The 17,597-nt window shown below is 34.9% G+C and overlaps 1 long non-coding RNA gene across 1 annotated transcript; it reads right to left on the reverse strand.

Annotated features, from left to right (window-relative positions):
• Positions 1–1,291: 1,291 nt before the first annotated feature.
• On the reverse strand, positions 1,292–10,117 carry LOC128080137 (uncharacterized). Its single transcript, XR_008206503.1, has 3 exons — positions 10,081–10,117; positions 4,351–4,478; positions 1,292–2,962 (listed from the first exon to the last, which is right to left on the reverse strand). It is a non-coding gene; the product is annotated as an uncharacterized LOC128080137 (long non-coding RNA).
• Between the last annotated feature and the right edge of the window lie 7,480 nt (positions 10,118–17,597).

Consider the following 17,597-nt stretch of genomic DNA (forward strand, 5'->3'; position numbering starts at 1 on the left):
TTGAAGTCTATGCCATTTACAGAATGACAGAACAGCTAAATTTAAATATTTTTGAGAAATCACCCCTAATCAGTGTCCTGGATCTAACAGTAGCTTATACCTGTAACCTCAGTAGGAGTTGAAAGTACTGTCTTGAAGGCATAGAATAATTACTCTTTGGAATGTCCCTTCTGCTTCTCTGTTTCAAGGAGACTGCAGTAAGCCTGTTCTATGGAAGTACCATTAAGGAACTTTTGTATTTTCTGGTGTTCATACCACTTCAAATGCAGTCTTTTGCAGTATTTCTAGTGATACTAATAAACAAAGCATAATTCTAAAAATTATTAATATTAATTTGTACCTGACTAATTAAATTCTTCTGAACTGAATTTCACTTTATTTTTTCAGATACAAAAAGAAAAAGATATCTTATTTTGTAGATTTACCTGCGATAAAACAGATTATTAACTGAAGTCAGCAAAGCTATATTCTGATCCCATTGTCTTTGATAATCATTATTTTCACTCATACATGCTGTTATAGATTAAGACATAATGAAGATATCAAAACTCTGATTTTATTTTTAGCCTGGATTCTAACAAATTGTATTTGTTATTAAGTTCTGGTATCACAGCCACCAGCCTGAGAAACCACCTCATAAACACTGATATCTCAGCAATTTTATGAAGCCCTCTGTCAACTTACCCACTGACATGCAGAGAGAAACTCATCTGACTGAATGGAGAAATCTGCTTCAAGTCTCTAACACCCTCTTGTTGGATGTTGGTAGTACACTCAATGTAGTAATCACCCTACCCACATGTAAATTCCTACATTCTGAATTTCAAACAGCAAGCTGAATCCTGCTGCTAACTTTTATAAAGTTGTCATGTAACACAGCTGCCTAAAAATATATTTAATTCCATTAAATTCACCTTATATCCATCTGGGTCGAGTTGACCAATAACACTAGCATTTAAAGGGATTTAGCAACTGCTAGAAGTTCCTAAAGTTAAGAGAAATCTTAAATTTAAATTCAGCTACTGGCTGTTATGGTAACTGTATGCATGTAATTTTATCTAATCTGAGATTTTCATGTGGGGTTGATTGGTGTGAGCTGACATGATTCCTCTGTCCTTCTCATGCATCAGCTGGAGATCATACAGAGTCTGATTTTAAATTAAAAAAAAAAAAAAAAAAAACAACAAACAAACCAAATGTTTCTGAATAAGTACAGCAAGCATCCTACAAAGTCAAAGGCATCAGATGGGGAGGCTCCACAAAAAACTGTGGTAATTAGTTCCTAAATTTCATTGGTTTCTGAAACTGTCTACTTCATCCTAGGATAGTGCGTAGAGCAATGGGGAAAAAGAATATTGTCATGCAGTAGTATCTGTATTCCCTCCAGATAATATTGATAAGACAGAAGGTGACTGTGTAAGCTATGTTACTGCACACCTGGCCTCAAGTCTGTTACTACTCTACTCTTTAGGTGAAAGCAGGGATGCTCAATGTGGTGCCAAGGTCATTCAGGTTATTTGCATCAGAGCAGGAAGCTGGTGAGGCTCCACAAACCCAGATTCTCCTTTTCAATCAATATTCAGAAAGCTTAAGAGCACCAACACTTGTGCAGTAGTGTACAGAAACTTGTTTTTATATTTCCCTTGTTTTCCTATAGAGAATAGTTATCTGTTTGGGAGCAGTCAGCATGCTGCTTACATATGGCATTGCATTTGCTACTAATCAATACTAATATAGTACTAATTTCTGTGAAAATCTGTTACAATAGTTGTAAAAATGAATCTGTGAATGCATAAAAAGCACAAACCATTCAAAACATATCAGGGAAAAAAAATAAAACTTTTGAAACAGTTACCATTAAAGTCTGCCTATAGCAGTTGTTATTTGAATAAGTCAACCATTTTCTGAAGCAAACCAGGAAAATATTTTGTCTTCCCCTTAACATACTCAATACAGACATGGGCGAAAATAAAATCAAATCCACGCCTTCTCAGATCTAGGCATTTATAAAACAGCATGAGGATGAGAGGTGTGTTTAATCCTAAGACTGCTATAACCCCAGTATCTGTCTTTTTATCTGACAAGATGGTTGGAGGCAATACAACACAAGACTGAATCAAAATCAACACCCTAGCACCTATTCACATAGTGACAACCAATACCACCACTTTCCAGCATGTTAGGAATTTTTTTGCCAAAAATCACACTAAATTATATTTAAGGTAATGCACCTTTGTTCAAAACTTCTATATCACAGAAGCATCACAGTATTGACTGCTTAGGTCCATTTTTGAATAAAGAGGTGAGCTTCCATTATCCAATATCTTGGACTTTCCTTTAGTGCCTATTCTTTTATAAAGCAGCATGCTTTAATTTTGAAATGAGATGGTGAGACAGACTCATTTCAGCATACATATTTATAGTCTTCCACCCATCTATTTTCTGTGAATCACTGCTGCAAAGCAGAAAACTGTTTTGAAATAACAGTTGCTTCACACATAAATAGAAATGCTGGTTTTGTAGTGAACTCAAATGTTCCTTTAGGCCAATGCTGTTCATAATCACAAGAAAGTCAAAGAAATTTTTGTAAAGGACACAGAGAGACATTGTATTGTGTTGCTTGCCAGACTGCTCCCATTGGCCCATGGATGTTGGGCACCATTGACAGAGGGGTTTCCTGAAGGTTCAGAAGACTTCATGCCAGTGTATGTATTTGAAAATGTTTCAATGAGCTTCAAAGGCAATTCATCCTAACTGTTCAAAATTCATCAAAAAGGTCCTCTTCCACCTTGCTGTTCTGGCAGTTGCCTCAAGGACTCTTCACTCTGGGATGCGCTCAGTATCTTTTTTTTTTTCTCTCCCCTCTTTGCCATAGAAATTTGATTTTACTCCTGTTGCTTATAAAACCTACACTCTGCCTCTTGTTCATAGGGCCAGGGAGAAACAGGCAAGCATTGGGATTCTGGGAATTAAATTAGAATAGAAGCAGGTTTGAAGTCAGAAAAGGCAACACTCCATATCTATCTATCTATATATATCTATATATACAAAAGTATTTCCACAGAGACTGTGACTTGGGGATTTTAAAGAAGCACCAGCAGCAGAAGTGAACCAAGAGCTGTACTTCTGTACTTTGGTGGAAGCTTTCATTGACTCCCTGACATAGAATTGATTTCATGTCCTGTAAGCTTTCCCAGTTTAATGTTCTGTATACTTCCAAAGCAATTTCACAAACTCTCCTGGCAGCTAATTTCAATGCCTAAGCAGAAATCATAGAATGGCTCAGGTCAGAAGATATCTCAAAGATCACCCAGTTCCAGTCCCTCTACCATGGGCTGAGTTGCCATCCACTAGGCCAGGCTGCCCAGGGCCCCATCCAGCATATAAACGACAAATTTAGAGAAAGTTTTCCTCAACTTTCAGGTTAAAAAAAAAACAAAAAAAAAACAAAAAAAACACTCTGTCTTCTAAATTGAAACCATGATATCACCTAAAGGAGCTGAAACATCCGGGTCTACAGAGTGAAATTGATACAAAACAAGAACACAACAAAATACATTCCTCAAAAATAACATCTGTCATGTACATACATTTTCTGTATCAAAAAAAATATAATACATGAGTAAAGCACCAAACATTCAAAGACTGTATTTCCTGTGTACTAACATAAATAGGAATATATATAACATAAATAATGCTGGAAAGAAAAAAAAACTTGTTAAGATAACGTTATATATTTGCTGCTTGCAGTGCAGTAGCTAATGAACAGAGAGCAAAAGCAATACTATTCTCTTTCATAGCTATGGACAAGAAAAAAATGCAAATTGAATTGAATAAGCTCTCGCTTAATGTATTGGATTAATTTTAAAATACACCTCATAATGACTTTATCCTCTGAGAAGTTTCAGGAGCTTTTAATGTTTGAAAAGCCAGATGCTGTACCATGGCGTGTGTGTATTTTCAGGGATAGCAGGTCTTACCAGATGAAGAAATAACATCCTTTAAAGGTTTTTGTGCTTCAGAAATGCACACATGGGTAATTTGCCTGACATTTTAAAAATTTAATTTAGGTTTCTTAGGCAAAAGGCATAATCATCAAGTAACAGCTCACTTTCCATCCACTGAAATTTCTTAATGGTTCTAAATATGATGCACACTCTGAAAAATTACTTGACTCACAAGCATGAACTTTTAACACAATTAATTTAATTTGTAAAGTGAACAATATGCATCATTAACGACTCACAATTTCCAATTTACAGAATGGTTTCTGCCTCATGTCTCAGTCATTCCCATCAAGCCATTTTCTGCAGCTTTACATTACCTTCAGGTATTGTTCAGCTTTCCTACCTTAACTGCATAATGTCCACCTTTTGTTTCACAGCTAACTACCATCAGTTGACACATCACTCTCATTCAAGATAACACAGCCACATCCAGTATTCTTCTCTCTCCTTCCATATGGGTTACGGTCTTACCTGCCAAGTTCAAAGAACCACATGGAATCATTAAGGCTAGAAAGACCATTAAGATCATCTAATCCAACCATCAATCTATCACCATCATACCACTAAACAATGTCACTCAGTGCCACATTTCCTGAACATCTCCAGTGATGGTGTACAATCAATGAATGCACAGACGTTACATTTATGAGGTATAGCAGACAACTTGGCTACACAGTTATTACACCAAAGCAGAAAAGATAGGATGCTTACCCGTATCCTGGGCTCACTTGTGAAACTCCAGCAGAGTGGATCTCCAGAAGAGATCCTTCCCCACTGGCAGTCAGCTCTTAAATGGGTCTAGGAGAGCTGGAGCCAGGCTCCACACCTTCCAGCAGCACAGGTGAATTGCCTTCACCTGTGCTCCCATGGCTGACTCATTGCTCACTTCAGGTGATCAATCAGAGGTTCAAGATTCAACAGTAGATGTTGTCTCCACTGCTTCCCTGGGCAGCCTGTGCCAGTACCTTACCACTCCTGAGAATACTTTTTTCCTAATATACAACCAGAATTTCCCCTGATGAGACTTACAGCCACTAATAAGTTGTTCTTTGGCTTCAGAAAATGGCTATGCAAAGTACACCAAGGTTAACCAAAACTTCCATGGTCAAGCAATATATGCAGATTGCTGGTCTGTTCTACCCCTGAATGAGCATTACATTTGGGATCAGTGTTTGAAGGTTGCCTCAGAACAGGAAGTAAACAGACTTGAATAGATTTCTGTGAATCCAAAGAGCCTATGAAATAAAGGTGTGAAACAGCATCAGATTTCCTTTTTTTTTTTTGGTGTTAAGTCAAAATTGCCTTAAACTGCCATAAATTTTGATAAGCTGAGAAAAGACATGGAGTTTGTGGAACAATTATGATGTAATAACTGCTGAACAAGCACAGTGAATATAGTTTCTCAATTACTTCTTCGCCTCAGAAGGTAATCACTGATGCTCAAGTTGTTATATCTGGAACATGATTACAAGCTTAAGGCCCAGCTGCTCTTGAAAAGAGGAGAGCAGATGCTCCACAAAGCTTGAATGGAAACAGAAGGCTATTTGTGAATGTCTTCAGGAGTTTTACTCTTAAATGGTTGTGCCAAATTCAGAAAATGATTAAAAAAAAAAAAAAAGGGACAATAAGTTCTGGCTACCTTTAAGAATGACATAGCACAAAGCTGTGCAAACTTTTGAGGTTTTGAAGTGGGTGCTGAAGTCCTTTAAACATACCATGGTATGAGTCGCTTTCAGTAAGGTTGGGCAGATGGTATGACATGCCTGAGTATTTCTCTTATCTCAGATTCCTTATTTATGAGGCAGCAGGTGTCCATTCTTAAGCCCAGAAGAAGATGAACAGAAAAGGTTTCCATTCAACATTGATGTAAGTGATACTGAGTGATCCAATAGTTCACTCCAATGATCCAGTGATCCAATAGTACAGCACTAAAGGATGATGAACCAGCAGGATAAATTATTTCTGGAGTTTTAAGATTTGTGGGTTTTGGTTGTGGTTCCCCCCTGCCCCAGCCGTTGCTAAACTAAATACCAATAGTATCAGAAGGGTGATGTTTATTTGTATATTTACATAGCTGTAATATGACTAAGCACAACCCCAAAATAGAGTTATTTCTGTCTCAAATCAACAAATATAAAATGCAAATTAAGTTCTTTGTAGGATGAAGGTATCTGAAGGTATGCAGTGACATCTGAGCTATGTACTTCACCACTGTAATACAGCCACTATAATATTTATTTTTATATTACATAAAAAGAGAAAGTATGAGAAGGACAAGTTCAGTATAGCGAGGACAGCAAAGAGTAGGACTTAAGCACTGCTGAAGATAACTCCCTATGACTGTGAGGTAAATCAACTCATCTCATAATGAGTCCACTCTTAAAACTTGACTGCAGTTGATGACCATCAAAAGTTCTTTGCTAATGACAGACTAGTGTTGCTGTGTGAAGTTTAATTTTTTTAATGATTCATTAACACAATAAAATACAATGAGGGACTTTGTAGAGAAATTAATAGGGCAATCAGTGATATTAATAGGTAATTAATGGTATCAGTTGATTAGCTAGATTTTTTTTTTTTTTTTTTACTTACAGTTAGGTTTAATTTACTGATTGAGTAAGAGTGCTTTTATTCTTAAATATAAACTAGGTTTCATATATGACTTTTACAGGAAAGCACTTTAGGAAAAAGTTAATTGAGGACACACTGATATTGACATAAAGTACACTTGTTGGCACCTGCACAGAAATAATTACAATGATCTTTGTTAAACACAATCAGATGTAGGCTGAACTAAGGAATGTGGAGTATTTTGTATTATGTCAGGGTGCAATTTGTGAAGAGTAGTAAGGAAATCAATTGGTACCAAATCTCTATCTGCAAACTGCTCCCTGTTGTATAGGATTCTTCCTTGTCACTGTCACAGCAGCGTTAATTACAGCTCTCTGGCTTTAGAAGTGGTAAAAATGAAGGCAGCCAGCTGAAGTTAGAGCTGAATTTTAATTCATTTAAATATTGTTTGTATTAAATCAACTCATTTTGTAATTATCCTGCCCTGATGAGTAAAAATGATAATGTCACTAAATACTAGAGAAAAGGTCAGAGGAAATAAATAATTACAACTGGTATTACATTTGGCATTAGAAGAGAAAAAAAACCTCAGTGAAAAACAAATAATATAATATTTTCTTATGTTTTCTAGTAAGAGGATTCTACATTTTTGTTTTCTAATTGGACAACAATCTATGGTCCATTACCTCTCTTTTATTTCTTATTATTTTGTCTGAACGCATTAAGATGTTGCGGAAAAAAAAAAAAAATAAATGGCCCCATTCAAATGTTAGCTGGCTCTGAAAAACATACTTTAAAAAAGTTACAAGTGTAATTTCTTAACATTTTAGATTTTTAGAGCAGAAATTTAAGGGCCATTAGCATATTCTATGGAGTGGTCAGTGTAAGAAAGGTAATCAATTTTGCTACATTCAATTGTATATAGATATGGTATATACATGTATGTACATTATGCAAGGATATAGAGAATTGTGTGAGTGTGTATGTGTGTCTATATGTTAGACCAAATTTGGGGTAACTGCAATATCTAAGACTTCTGCAAAAATCTCAGATTTTATGTTCATTCTTTAAAGATTTGAAATTCTTCTTGCCTATGAATTCCATGCACATTGCACTTCTGAAAGGTTATTCAGTCCAGAATACTTCTGTTAAGATTTGAATACATATACAGCAGTAAGGCAAAGTAGATTGTATTTATTTTTTACTAAATGCCATTTCAACTCACTAAACATATACTTCAGCATATAAGTTCTGTTGAAAACTGTATTTTATTTTCAAATATAATGAAGTATACTGAGTATTTAGAGTACGTTCATGTTAAGTAGAAAATAAATTTTGGTAAATATAAATAGCCCATCTTTGCCTTCTCCTTTACAGTTATAAAAAGTGTTGAAAATAAAAATCTTTCAGAAATTTGTCTAAGTTCTTTTCCTTTGGTCCTATACATAAGTAAGAACTATATACTGAATATTCTCTTAAACTGGCCATTCTCTTAAATGATTAGCACAATATTCATTTGAGTTCTAAGATCTATATTAAGAACGATCCTGTTAATTCATCTGCATTTTCCATACCTTGTGCAAAGGAAGGGCTTTCCTCATGAGGATTTCTACTGAATGGACTGTGCAAAAATTACATCAGGGAGAGGAAAAAAAAGCCTGAAACCTATGATGTTGAACTTGACTAATAATAGAGAGAAAAAAAAAAAAAAAAATCACTGTCAGACTATATTATCAAAGCTTTATCTTCTTTGCAAGACTTTTTAACACTCTTTATCAAACCTGGTCTAAATTTCAGCTGAATATATCTATTTTCTGCAATTTCTGCTTCGTGATGAAAGCTTCCACATTTCAACATAGATAGAAATAATTGGTCTTACTTTCCCTACCTGCAAAAAGAAACCAACTGGTTTTGAGATAAATTGCTGTCTAGGCCTAGTTTAAATTCTGAGGACACCAATTGGCCATATCTAAGGAAGAAACATTTCCTGTATTTTATCCAATAATCCAGTGTTTCAGGTAACCAAGAATTAGGGCAGGTAATTCAATTTTCTTCTCTACCTGTGGTGATTCAATCCCATCTCTCTCATTACTCACAAGTGTATCTCAGTTAACTTGCAATGTGCAATTATGCTATGCCTGTCTTTAAAGTTATCCGAATTACAGTTCTCCACTTGCCTTCATTCATGGTGCTTACATATTCATTGAAATTAGGATTTAAATCCTGGCATTCTAGGTTAGTTTCTAATCCCTAATTTATGGAGTTATTTTTACTTTTTCCTCTCACATTGTCTTAATACACATCACTGCTTGGAAAGGCTGCAAGTTCTCTTCTGTAAAATATGCAGAACACTCTCACCAAGATGAGAATATTAAACCTTGAGCTTTCATTCCCAGCTGAGAGCTTGAATGATGGGCTATGCAGTAAAGGATAGTTAGACAGTATTAACTCATATTCCATTTTGGATCAAATGCCTACATCTATCCCTTCAGTGCTTTGACAGAGAGCTACAGATATTCAAGCATGACAAAAATCCTTTACCTTTTTACTGTGAAAATAGCTTATCACTAGAAAAATTTAACTAATTATATGGTTGGTTTTCTATCACACATATCATTTTCTGTAGAGTTCTTAAATTATGCCTGGATAGACTTTGAAGACACATGTCTTATCTGAACCACTGGTTGTCAGATCTGTGCAAGAGTCAGTAGGCAAAAATCTGATGACATCTTAAGTTGCAGAGCAGCTGAGACGTTGATATAGGTGTCATTGGTACCTAAAAATCTATGAATCTATGAAAAATGCTGCCTTGTAGTTAATCTATACCATTCTTTATTGCACAGTATTTTTTTTTTCCTCCGTGCTTCATAATTCTGAGGGAAAAAATCCTACATTCTTATTTAGTGAAATATATATTTAGGGTCTATGTCACATAATGTATTCCTCTAATTAACACTTCAGTATTTGTTAACACAGTAGCAAGTAAAGTATTGGAAAATGCACACTATTGATCTTAAGAGTTATACAAGCTTCTGTATTTGATTAAAACATTTTGTAAAATGCTTTGGCACAACATTAAACAAGAAAATGAAAAGATAAAAAAAACCACTGATTTGCTCATTTGTAAGCTGGTTCAGTAACATTAAAATAGGTATTCTTTCAATGAAATGTATGGTAGAGAAAATTATATAAAGTTGTTTTGCTGCAGTAGATTCGTCCATATCAACCAAATTCTGCATATTAAAGAGCAGTGCAAACATTACATTTTACATTCAGATTTCTAGCTAACATCCAGTCTGAAGTAGGTATCTACCAGTTTATGGCATACTCAAGGCTATCTAGGCATGAACTGGGACCTACAACTAGCTCACATGTAGTTAAAGAAAACAGAAGTGCCTTACTGTACAGTCAGTGAATACAAAGATGTTATAATTATGAAAGAAACAAGAGAGTTTGGCAAAGCAGATTATAATAACAAAAAGAGAATAGATAGAAAGCTTACCCATGTCCTAGGCTCACTGCAAAACTCCAGAGGAGAGATCTCCAGAAGAGATCCTTTCCTACTGGTGGAAAAGTAGCTCTTAAATGGGTCTAGGAGAGAAGGAGCCAGGCTCCTCCCCTTCCAGCAGCACAGGTGAACTGCCTTCACCTGTGCTCCCATCCCTGACTCATTGCTTTCCTCAGGTGATCATACAGTTCCCATACACTTATACTGAAAAAAAATGAATGCAGAAAAACGTTATCACAGAATAATTTAGGTTGGAAGAAGTCCATGAAGGTATGTAGTTCAATCTTAGAATCGTAGAATACTTTGAGCTGGAAGGGACCTTTAAAAGCCATCTGGTCCAACTCCCATCTGGTCCACTCTGCAATGAACAGAGACACCACAGATAGATCAGGTTGCCCAGGGCCTGATGCAGCCTTGCCTTGAAAGTCTCCAAGGATGGGACATCCACCACATCACTGGGCAACCTGTTCCAATGCTTCACCATCCTCACTATAGAAGATTTTTTTCCTTATGTCTAACCTATATCTACCCTCTTTAAACATGAAGCCATTTCCCTTCATTCTATCACCACAGACCCTGCTAAAGAGTCTGTCCCCTTTTTTCCTATAGACCCTCTTTAGATATTGAAAGGCTGAACCTTCCTGAAAGTAGATCCAGCTGCTGCACATGACCTCTTTCAATCAAGCTTTAAGTATCTTTAAGGATGGGGATTTGACATGCTGGTATGGAGAAAAAAAAAAAAAAAATTCCTAATGTTTCTTTTGATTTTCGCATTATTATTATTTTTTTAATTTTAGTGTGATTATTGAAGAATAATTGGCCTATTTCCTGTGCTCTTACAAGAAGTGTTTGGCTTCATTACGTCTCCACTCTCCCATCAGGCAGTTGCAGACAGCAAAATGATCTCTTGTTAATCATACCTTCTTAAGGAAAAATAAACATAGTTCTATCTGTTTCAGTTTGCTCGTGAAAGCAAAGAGATGTAGAACTTAAATCTACAAGTTATTGCAGATAAAAAGCTGAGACAAGATTTGTAAGAGAATTTGAATGGCTGTTGTCCTGGTAAAATCTTGGATGTATTCATACAACTGTGTCATATAACCGGCAGAAAGTTCCCATTTCTGTTCACTCCAATGATGAACTGAGTGTTCAAACCACCCATTAACGAACTCAATCTTCTGATGCTCCTAGTATGAACCTATTATAATCTTGGATAATCTCTGTGAGTATGTGCCAAATACTGCTAGCAAAGACTGTGTTATGTCAAAGTAGTGGCAATAGCTGACCACAAAATCTTAACCAGTCATTTATTTCAGCAGGAACAAGCTAGGAATGCTAAATATTTCTTACCTTCCTGAAAAGAAAGGACTGAAGATCCAGAAATGCTGCAAGTAGGGCAGAGGGACTGAAGTGAGAAGTGAAGATTTTGAGAGTTCAAAGAAGATATAAAAAGGAAAAAGATTTAAAAAGCTCCACAGGGAGCTCTAGACAGGAGGCGAGAAGATAGATAGTCTTTTTGTAGTGGGAAAGTCTGCTGTAGTGGCTGGACCATCTGAGGTTTGAAAATACACTAGAAAAATTCCTCAGTGAAAAAGGAAACAATGACCTTGGAGCATCTCTGCCTTGGAGTATGGCACATGGGCTAAAAGAATTTTATATCACAAGCTGTAGATTAAGACTCCACGCAACCTTAGAGGAATTAACTGCCAAATGAAACTTTACTAGATCTGTTACAGTATAAACTGCCACTACCAATGGGCGTTAATCAATATCTGTCACACAGGAGGAAGGAAACTAATGCAGTGTTTCACCTGTCTGTTCCTACACAGTTCTCTAATCCTTTAGATAAAGGAATCTTGGGATTAAGTGGATGCAAACTGGAGTTAGACAAACTAAGCAAAAGCACACATTCTTAAGAATGAAGGTTAACTAATAACTAGAACAGTTTATCAACAGATGGGATAGATGCTCTGTCATTTAAAATCTACACATCAAGATTGGGCATCTTTATAATTTTTCTTTTAATTCCATACACAACTGATATGGAATCCATGGATAAAATTACATGGTATATTTGAGGTCAAATTAGATTCTGGCAATGGGTATTCGTGGTCTGAACACTTCAATTTATCTTCTGGTTTAAATTAGAATGACTTTTTTTTTTCTCTCAGGTCAGAATTTCACCAAATTTCTGGGTTTTCTTTTCTTCTTTTCTTTTCTTTTCTTCTTTTCTTTTCTTTTCTTTTCTTTTCTTTTCTTTTCTTTTCTTTTCTTTTCTTTTCTTTTCTTTTCTTTTCTTTTCTTTTCTTTTCTTTGTTTTCTTTTCTTTTCTTTTCTTTGTTTTCTTTTCTTTTAATTTGTTTATTTCTGAAAATGCTGGAACGATCTTTTTCACAAACAAAAACTTATGAAAGTATGTTCTCACCAAAGAACTTTACTTTTGAATGTTTATTCAGAAAACTTTGTAGAAAACAGAACAGTAAGACATACATTGGAAGGAAAGTAACAGAATAGGAAACAAGAATAATACTGCAAAACGTGTCAGAAGAGAATCACACAAATCTGAGACACAACTCAGAAAGGTGTTTGTTCCACTAACAGATCTTACATTGCTATTACATAATCTTTTTCAGCTTTATTGACAAAAAGGCTGCTAGCCAACTGTAGTTCATGTTTCCTGCAAAATCACATTAACTTTATTAATGAAAAAAAAAATTGATTTTGAGTAGTTTGTTAATTTGTTTTGAATTCAACTCAACAAAATTATGTAAGCCAAATGTCAGAACCCAATGCTTTCTAATCATATGGATGTCTTTTTTAAGGACAAAATTCTCTTCTTTTTTTTTTCCTCTTTCTTTCTTCAGTCTGTGTAAATACCTAGAATAAGAGTATGAGTAGAAATTTAGAAAGAATAATTTAATTCTTCACTGTAGTTATAAACTTTGCCACCCTTTTGAGAATTCTTGAGCTGACTTGAAATCAAAGATGAATTTAGTGGCTCAGAAGGAATGTTCTCTAAATAAATACTATAACAAGACCTCATAGGGCTTTAATTGTTGCCTTTTTTTTTTTTTTTTTTTGCTTGCTATGCTGCCACTGCATTCCATATTCCCTGACCAAAAAGTATAAAAGATTCTTAGCAGTAGAATCTGAAATTCTGGTTCATTAAATACTTCAGAAGATGATCATTAAAAAAATAAAAAAATAAATAAAAATCAAATAATATCTATGTGAAGGATAACTCCTCATTCTAATAGCATTGGATGCAAAAAGAAATTGAAAGACAATCTAAATATGACTGGGGTGTCAACATTAACAAATAACCAAGGCATATGTTTCCTGAAAAATTGAAATAATACAATAAATCCAAGTTTGATGCCCTGCATGATCAACTGGAAAGTAGCTTTATTTTGTACCTATTTATCTAATCATGGCTTCAGAGATACCCAACAGATAAAAAGCTGCACTGTGCAAAAATCAGTAAGCAATTTCTTAGTGTCAGAAACACAAGAGTTTTTAAAAATAATGTTGATCATCACTGAATTACTTTTGCATATTCCCAGCTCTATGACAATTAGCATAAAATAGCTAAAATATAAGATGACATTAGATAAAATAGCAGTAGTTTCTTTGAGTCTCTTTTTGTTCTGTATCCATGCATAAGCCAGAATGTGGATGATTGACAGATTTCTACATAAAATAAACTGGTCTGTTGACCAGTTTGATCTGTGAGCAGGAAATCTCAAAGTACAAAACGCTTCTGAGATATAGTTGAAAAAACATGCCCTTTAGTGTATTCATTATCTCCCTAGCCTTCTGCTTTCTTTCAGCCTTTAGCATATATATGCATTTCCCTAAGGTTAAGCTAACGCGTTTCTCAATTCCTAGACTGCTATAACAAGAATCGAAGATGATAACAAAATGAATTCCCAGGCCACTTCTGAAGCACATGGGTTTTGAATTTTAAGTAATTTGTTGCTTTAAGGTAAGAGCTATAGAGATTATCTCCTGGATCAAATAGAAAAGCTGAGCATTTTGAAATGTCCACAAGTTGCCTTCTCAACTGCTAGTCAAATTAAATTATTTTATACATATGTCACAAAAGTGAAAGTTCAAGATGATACCTTTCATAAAATTAATTAAAGCAAAGAACTCTGAGAGATCACTATTTTAGATAGGGCAAAACGTTAAGGAGATTAAAATTTTAAAATACTAAAAAGTCTTTGAAGAACACCAGTGAGAACATGTATTTGTTTCCTGCTGTCAGATATCAAGTCCTCTTGTGATATTTCAAAAAACTGAAATTAGAAAGAAAATAGTAAATAGCTGTCTCATTTGTCATGTTAATGTCATTAAGGCTTAATGTGCTGGTAATATAGATGGTATTATACTTTTCATATTTTGAAATCTAATTTACCAAAGAAGATCTAGTGCCATAAATGAATGTACAGATATGAGGCTTGATTTTCTTCATAACGTGTCACAAACCCTGTAAAAGCTTGTGTGTTTCATGGACAGCAAAGTGAAAAACATAAATTTGCTCCAAAAGCCACGTGAATTGAAATGAATGGTCTGTCTTGGGTGACTACCGGAATTCCTCTCACTTAGAGATGGCAGACAAAATTTGGAATCTACATTGGCCATCTATGATTCTTCGAGCATCAAGAAATGGATATCATAAGATATATGGAATTAAATTGTCTTTTTCATGTTCCCTTCCAAAACCTGAGATTAGGTTGTGCTAAGATGCCAAAAAATTCAGATGGCTAAAGCAGATGAAGAAAATTTCATTGATAACACTCTACACAAAACAGTTCAAGAGCTACAAAATAAATTTGAACCCACAATATCATTCAAAGCTTTGTGTACAAGTAAAGGCTTTAAAGTGCTTCAAATTTGATGTCTTTAGAAAACAGAAATTGCTTCATGTGCTTGTAGATATTCTTTGTTTTGGGAAAAGCTCTCAAAGCACACAGCTTCTGGTAGCTGAGAGAGGTATTTAAAGTTTTGATAGCTCATAAAACGACTAGAAGAGACCCCAGTTTGTACTTTGAACAAAGCCATATGAATTTTTGATGAAGTAAATGTAAACACACACAACTATTTTTGCATGTAAAAGACATCTGTATTCTTTAAAGCCTTTCCATTATGGAAAAACAAGGATTTGCTGAATTATAACAAATAATACAAAACAGTTCTCAACAGTTCTTAGAGCTGCAGTGTCTTTGTGCTTACTGGAGACAGACTGTCTTACAGAGAGAACATGCAAGGATGGATTCATACCTATCTATTCTACTAGCAACACTGAGCTGTTCTTCAAGAGTAGAAGTACAATATGTTAGGCAGAAAAAGAATAATAATAATACTGGATCTGGCTAGGAAGCCCAAATGGTCCAATAGGATGAAAAACAGGATTCCATTCCCATATTATATCCACCTTTTCAGTCAGATCCCAATTTTTAAGACACTACAAAGCAATATAATGAGGAGAAAAACATTACTGTGGAGATATATTCTGGAACACCTTCATTAACTGCTGGAAAACAGAATTTTTAATCTTTAATTCTGCTCTACAGAAATCAAAACTCAGACTTGTAAAGATTCATCTATAGTTGTAAAAAAAATCTACACAGGACTAAAAGAGATCTTTGGCTTCATCCATACTGACTTTTTTTTTTTTCTATTTTTATCAGAGATAACTGCACAATGAAATTTCTCTCTTAAATTTACCTAATTTTATGTTAATGAATTACGGTACTTCCCCTGTGTATATCTTAGTGAAAGGCAGAGACTCACTCTGTTGATAGAAACATTTCTGCTTGTAGTACACATTGTTTACAGTAAGTTTATATGTGCCAACACTGTCCAACTGCTTATCAGTCTGTACAACCAGCTCAGTTATTTTGGCTCTGAACTGGGTCTGAAGGTTTGATTTCTTAGAGTAAAACTCTAATTCCTGATCTGATGGAGTTTCAAAGATGAACAGTGTATTTTAGTAAGGTTAGGGACTTTACAATGTACTTTAGATATAACATGCTTTTTTGCATAAAGGATCAGTTACTGAAGAAACATACTTAACATAGTACGATCTACTGTCAAAACTGGAAGTTGAACTCGTTTTTCTGTTTGCTCAAATTCGTTTAATGGAAACAACTAAAATAAGTACAGAAAGCTTCATAATAAGTAAGTACATGTCTAAAAGTGTAATTACTGAGGGAAGTACTCTTTGTTCAAACTTCTGGGCATTCAGGTCAGACAGCTATGCTACGGAGTTGCACCAACAACCCAGTAAAAATTTCAGCACTTTTTTTTCTAATCTTTTTGTACACAGCATGTGCTTGTCTTAAGCTGTTCTTTATCATAGCCTGAAACATAACAACAGACAGGCAGATGCTCTAAAGCAACTTTCTAAATGAGTTAGGAGACCTTATCAGCTGACCACAGATCATAAATCATTAGCAGCATACTAAGCTCATACAATCTTTAGGAGACACTATGAAAATGCGTTTTTGTTTTTTAAATGCATTTAGTAAACTAGAAAAGGCTGTTTTTTGAGTTAACATTGCTTAGGTGACTTACAGTGACTAATTAAGTATCAGGAACACAACCACTTGCAATTGTTTCTCCCTATCCATACAGATGGATATGTTAGAGACTTGGAAAAGGTGTAGGGAAAAATGGAAAGAAAAACAGATGCCAAATAAAGTGAATTAATCTTTATCAGAATGAATGACAATGATGATTGTTGGAAAGCTTATTATTTCTGTAAACATTTTGGAAGTAAGAACTTGCATGTCACACACTAAAGGATGAGTTAAAAAATACAAAACAACAATCTGAGTAGCAACTTCCTTCCAGGTTTTGATCTAATAGAAGCAAATGTCTTGTAGGAAAAATGTTGTGGAATTTTGTCAGGAGGCTACCACAGTGCAAACATTCCAACAGAGTAGATGCAAAGGCAGCTGTCAGTTTGGCATTCAGTAAGTTTTGATTGCCTGAATTTGCAGACCCGGAGAGTATCTTGTAGAACAGATTTCATCATAAACTATCTGAAGAATGTTTTAGTATGTTATTGGATCACATGGTTTCAGTTTGGGTCATTGGACAGATTGGAGAACTCAATTCCATAGAACAAACATCTGTCACTTCAACTGCCTCAGTGACAGGCAGCTGTAGGAGGTCGTTTTCCATCACATGGCCAATGAATAGGAAAAGAAGAAAAATATAGCTTGGTGATGGGATTTACTGATGCTCTCAGACAAAAAAAATAAAATAATAGTAAGACTAAGAAAAATAAATCTGAGATTTCTTACAAAAAAAGGTTACTTTCCAGATACGGTTCAAGTTTTCTCGGTCAATCTACCATTATATTGTACACCATCGTATCCCTTTCACAGGACAAGATGTAATGACTTTAAGCTGGACAAGAAGTAATAGTTTTAAGTTGCATCAGGGGAGGTTTAGATTGGATATCAGAAAAAATTTATTCTCAGAAAGGGTGGATTAGAAAG

Source organism: Tympanuchus pallidicinctus, unplaced genomic scaffold (genome assembly GCF_026119805.1).
Source record: "Tympanuchus pallidicinctus isolate F22 unplaced genomic scaffold, pur_lepc_1.0 scaffold2, whole genome shotgun sequence".
NCBI classification, from domain to species: domain Eukaryota; kingdom Metazoa; phylum Chordata; class Aves; order Galliformes; family Phasianidae; genus Tympanuchus; species Tympanuchus pallidicinctus.